Below are 6275 nucleotides of genomic sequence, written 5' to 3'. Positions count from 1 at the left end.
AAGACATTGGTAGAGGAAAGCTGGGGTTTTCACAGGACCCGAAGTGAATCTCACTGGAACATCTGCCAGACCACAGACAAAGGGATTAAAGATTAAATGTAGGATCTATCAAATCATTAGAAGGCTAGACATTTGTCACATTAATTCCAGCTATATTCAACGACTAAAAATGTGTGAAGATTTGCTGGCATTTAGCCAAACCCCCTTTGTTGCTGGTAGGGGCTCTGTTGTCACAGTTCACCACTTTGTCAACATGTTTGAACAGCTATAACGCAGATGGAAATGGGAATGGAGGACACAAACATAGCGCAGGAACAGGAAAAATTTGAATACACACATTGCTGAAACAATGGATGGAAATGAGCCCTGTGCTTAATCTGGCTTATTTACTGCAACTTGGTACTCATGAGATTGTCCTGTCCAAATGAATAAATAAGTAAGTATATAAAGAGGAATAGTAAAATATCCAGGAGCCGGGCTTTATAACAAACCACTGCATGGACTGAAGAACGCTCCCAGATTTCATCCAGTCAACACAGTTTGCCATGTAATCCACTGATGCCAGTTAAATTAAACAAGATGCCATAAGAAATCATAACCTACCAACACTGCAGTCTTGTCTGAAGTTTTATTTGGGGAAATCGTGGATGCAGGGTCCTGTAGAAAAGGAGAAGGACCAATAAAGTACTAATGGCGTTTGCACTAGTGCCAATGGGGTGAGCAGCTTACACAGCAGGGAAGGAAACATCAATGCTGCAAGCAACATTGAGGCTTTCAATCAACATCTCATTCCTGGAAGACATGCATAAATCAGCAAGACAATTCTAAACCAGACACTTCATCTATCGCAACAGCATGGCCTTGCAATAGAAGAGTCCGTGTGCTGATCTAGCCAGCCTGGAGTTCAGACATGTCACAAACAGAAAATACTGAGCTCATCATAAAACATAAGACTTGCAAAGAAGTACAGGCTACACAAAATGAATAAAAATAAATAAATAAAAAAAAGAGACATTTGTGCCCCAAACCTCTGTCCCCTTCCCTTACCAGACCTTTATAACTAGCTGTTAATAGAAGACAGCATGCTACATAGTGAATAAATATGGAAAACATCTTCAAAATATGTTGCTGCAACGAACATTTAATGTTCTAACTGGAAGAAAAATGTTTCACGTTGAATTCTTATTTTAGTTCCTATTGTTATTTACAATTCAGCCAAAGAGCCATTTCATTTGAAACTTAGAGGCTATGTTTTATTAGTATGTTAAAGTTCAAGTATATCAAGCAAAATAAGACTGCATGTAAATCCAAGGTCTTTTATTAAGATTAACTATAGTGTGACACCTCTCTGTAGGTCATAGTAACAACAAGCGAACAAGAGTCCTTGGCCTGAAGCCCCATATGGAGATAAGGTCAGCCGCTGCGTTAAATAGAATTTAAGAGCCACTGTCAGATGGACTCATTCAGGTGATAGAAGCACAGTGAAGTCACCATTAAACAGTTAAACTCTTTATTTGGAGACCGATAGGTGAGGCAGTCATCTTTATTCACAGCCTTCTCTGTTAAATGGATGAATGTTGAATGAAATGAAAATCGTCATTGACTTCGCTCTTCATATGAAACGCGCACGCTGCGTCACTTAAAGTGTTAAAATAAAGAATTTGAGCAACTTTCTACTCGCTTTCGCAGTGCAAAGAGTATTCTACTGTGATGAGTTTTCCGATCTCTAAACCCCGTACTGCAACGACCGGGATACATTTGATGAGGTTGGAGCGGAGATGATGAGGCGAGGCATCAAAAAAAGGTGATGGCGAGCACAGGAGAGCAGCCTCTCAGCAGGGGGCAGTGACATGGGTGCAGTGGGGTGGTATGCAGAAGAAGCGAGGGTACACAAGTGAGAGGGGATAGTGGGGCTGAAATGAAACATCCATGAGCAAGGTGTGGTAATTAGTGTGAGAGACCACAGCAGTGGAGGGAGAGAGGAGAGGCCATGTCTAAGACGGAGGCATCCTAACACACCACACAAGATGAGTCAGACAGGAGATTTTAAAAAGGATGCAGCGCTACAAAGACAGAAAAATACGCTGATTGGCTGCTGTGAAAGATGAAGATGAATCATACTTGTCTGTCTTTAGTTTTTTCATTATTATGTAGGTCAAATTAATACACCAAAGGTCCGGCTATGAGTCAATTTGTCGAGAGTACAGTTACACATAGCGATGAGATTTGCAATAAATAGCCCCTGATTTTAACCAGCTGTGACTGAGACGTGTGGTTGTTTGTCATGTGTTTTTGCCGCCCAATCACATTTCTCATTTGTATTTGTGCTTCTAATTTCTGCCCCATAACCAACAGGGAGGGAATATTGTTTTTAATCAACTGAAATGAAAAACCACAAGAGGTTTCATTTTGAGAATGACGGAAACTTCCTGTCTGTAGCTTGGCACACCAAGCCACTCCGTGTGGTAATGTGCAAATGAGCACGAACATTCAAGTGATTAATTATAAAATGAAACTCAAAAGGAGGAATTTGTGTCAGCCGTCGCCATTGGTGTGTGAGAGTGAGTCTATTTAGCATTTTACTCATATTAAGCCAGCAATAGATAATCAAACATCCAAGGTTAGATTGAATACATTAATTCATATTTATTAATAGTATTCATTACTGTAGTGTTAACTTTAAATTCTACCATCACACACACACACACACACACACACACACACACACAGAGACACACACACAGTGTCCGTTAATGGCAAGTTTATTTTTTCAGTTCTTCATTCCCTGCGGTGCTCGATTAAATGTGACACTGACAGAGACTTGAACCCAATCAACGGCCTCTCTGAGCTTCTTTTTAATAAGTGTTGTCTGATAATGAAACACACCCACATAATGAAAGCCACAGTAATTATCATGGCCAAGCATTTATCTAAGAAGAGATAATGAACAGATCAGAGTTGTGACTAATGATTGCACTTCACTTTTATCATTGACCCTAACTCCAATCTCTCAGCATTAAACAACTACACAATATATTTTCATCTTCAGTTTTCGTGTCAACCAACTCTCCAAACATTCGGTATTGTTGGGGCAAATCGCTTGACAATGGCTTAATAAGCACAACAAGACCTTAGGCAAAATGTTTGGTATCGCCCATAAAACACATCCTGTCATCGTCTCAAACTACTGCAACGTACACACAATACCATACACAGAATTATTTGCTTTCCAAGATACACAGCTGATCAGAGCCATGAATTCCGACTGGCTGAGCCAAGTTGATTGGAGTTGCTTTTCCGTGGAAACTCATAACAAGGAGAGATGAGTGAGGTGCGGAGTCAAATTGAAGGGTGAAGACCCAGAAACCGACTGGAGCTCCAAAGGAGAGCGCTACCCAAACACTGAGGTATTCCGACAGCTCCGCATGCTGCTTCTAATTAAAGGAGCTTTCACATCCCATTGAGCAGATTGCAACCCTCCGAGGAGCAAGAAACGGTACATGTGAGAAGATTCACCTTAATCCTGGGACACATACACTTATCTCTGGTGCAGAGTGCTGGGAAAGCAAAGGAGAGAGGAACAAGGTCGGGGGGGGGGGGGGGGTGGAGGTGGAGTTAGGAAAGTAGAAAGGGAGAGAGAAGTGAGTGGGAAGAGAATGTGAGATTGTAGGGCAGGGTAAGATATTCATGGATAGAGGAAAGAAAGAAATGCTCTGAGAAAGGCAGAAATAAATAATAATGGATGTTCGTGGGTGAAGAGAGATGGCAGAGGAAGTAAATGGATGTTCTGCTGTCTGTGTTTCTGAATACAAGCAAAGCCCCGGGATTAATCAGGCGGCATCACGGTGCCACAGAGGGCGTCTGTTCTATGTAACCCTGTTGCACTCACTGGCAGCCTCAGAGATCAAGTCATATTCACCCTACAGCCTAATTACAAATGTTGAAATGCCCTAACCAGGACGTGCTCCTTCCACAGTTCAAACGTCCAAATGCTTCAAAGTGACCAGAAAGAAAAAAGAAAAAAAAAGTCATTCAAAGTGATGCAAGACTTACAAAATGCACTTGAATGCGAGTTTTCCATGCTCACATTATCATTAGTGGTTTCATTGTACTGCTGAGGAAATTGTTTAATCCATGACTTTTACCACAATTGTACAAGAGCTGTGTCCCAATTCGGAGGCCGCATCCTTCAAAGGACACGGGTTTCTCCGTCTTCAGAGAAAAGGTCCTCTGAAGGTTAGATACTCTGCAGTGTAAAGTCGGTGAAACGAGATGGACTCCATTGCATATCTGGCCTGTCGGTTGCATCTTGAAGTGGCAGACCTGTTGCCTAGCAACCGCATCATCAGTATCATAACTTGAGTTTACAATTAAAGTTTTTTTGTTTAATATTTAATCGATTTGTGAGCGAACAAAGACACTTGAGTGTTTGTCTTTGGAATGTTACATCAGTGAATCCAGTTTTTCCATTTACTCAACACAATGAATCTTTTATGTGGAGGTGCCAAGGATGTGGTCTATCTGTTGCATGCTCTGTTGTTTTAGGAACAGATGAAATGAAACCCTCCACTGATGCAACCCCTGAATTGGGATCCAGCTAAAGTATTAGTAATACTAATATAAGAGTTCTAAGACCAGTAGGTGTGAGTTCTTTGCATTGCATAATAGGTTTTCATGACATCAGCTGTGATGTGACTTGGTCACGCAGAAAATGACCTCAATATTTCCTGTCGATGACCTTTTATTTCTTTTTTTTATGTGGCATTACGTGGAGAATGCAAATTCCACACACAGTAAAAGCTGTTTTTATGGGGCAAGCAACCAAAGTAAAAGTGCCTCCTTTTTTTTCTCTCTCTCAAGGATCCCTCAGTAAACATCACCTTTCATTTGTCTTAGTATCAAATCAGAAAAACATCAAAATCAAAAATAAATGAAAGTTGCATTTATAAATGTAACTTCTCTAGTTTGGTTGAACAGACCACACATCTCCAGTACGAAGAATAGTGAAACTTCACACTTAGCTTAGAAATCTACAGACGACTTCATGACAGAGCATTGGAATAATCATTTATCTCAGCATTGCAAGACGCACTATCCACACATGATCATTATTTGGGGGCTTTATAGCAATAAAAATGTTTAATTCAACATGTTCTCAGTAATCCGAGAAAATACTAAGAAACAACTACAAAAATGAACTAACGAACAAAATGTTTACTGAATATCTGTTGTTACGAAGCTTCACAACAGTGTTGTGTGCTGAGCTAAACACATTGTCGATCCTTTGGAAGTGTTGTGCTGTTGTTTCTTACCAGCTGAAAACTCACCAGCAGCTTAAAGAATTTATGAAGTGTATGCAACACAGGCAGAAGTTCCTCCATTGCACAGTTCAAAACTGAAAACCTAATGCGGGGAGATGGCAGTGACACCTGTCACGTATTGTTTTTGCACAGTTCATCTTTCAATCGAGAGTTTGTTTGACGCATTCACACATTCACTAACAGACAGCAGCCACATGACATTCACACCAATGTCCAAATCCAACAAGTGTGGATTGAACCTAAGACCCATACGACAAATTGCAAAACAACTGGCAAAAACAACAATAAAAACCAAAAGACGACAACCAGCAATGCAAAACAAGGACTTAAATTACACTCAGCAACACCAAAAGGTATATTCTTTTACACTGAAACATCATTGTCTTTAACAATTGCAAGGTCTCGATGCTCTTCACAAAGGCTCTCTGTTGTTATGCAAGGTTCAATTAGAAAAGTCGACCTACTTCAATTAACATTAATGAGCTCAAATGAATGATGTTAGTGGGGCTCACTGGTGGTGATTCACTGACTGGAATCATTAAAACAGGCAAAGCGAGAAAACTCATCATCAAATAGCAACCTGTTCATGTTGTCATACACTACGCTGTAATAGCTTACCACAGAAACGTCAGCTCAGAGAGCATCATGTCATGGTGAGGTGATCATAATTAATTTAATTTAAGCGAGAGTTTGAGCTCTACACATTACATTCTTTCTCTATGCTTCCATGGATGTAAGGATTCTGAGTAATAATGAGTCTCAACAGAATCTGGCACCCCAGGCTCCGAAGACACACAGGCAGATGTTTAAACACACTGCAGCCCAAAAGCTTTAACTTCAGCATGAGACAAAACATTAGAAACATAATGAAATAATTGCCCGTCTTTCACAAAATGTCCATCCCCACATTCAGAGCAAGACACCCTGTGATCACACGTCAATATATTCACGGCA

This window comes from Lipophrys pholis (assembly GCF_963383615.2).
Source record: "Lipophrys pholis genome assembly, chromosome: 3".
Lineage (NCBI taxonomy): Eukaryota > Metazoa > Chordata > Actinopteri > Blenniiformes > Blenniidae > Lipophrys > Lipophrys pholis.
The sequence above is the reverse complement of the archived record's forward strand: the minus strand, read 5'-3'. Positions refer to the sequence as shown.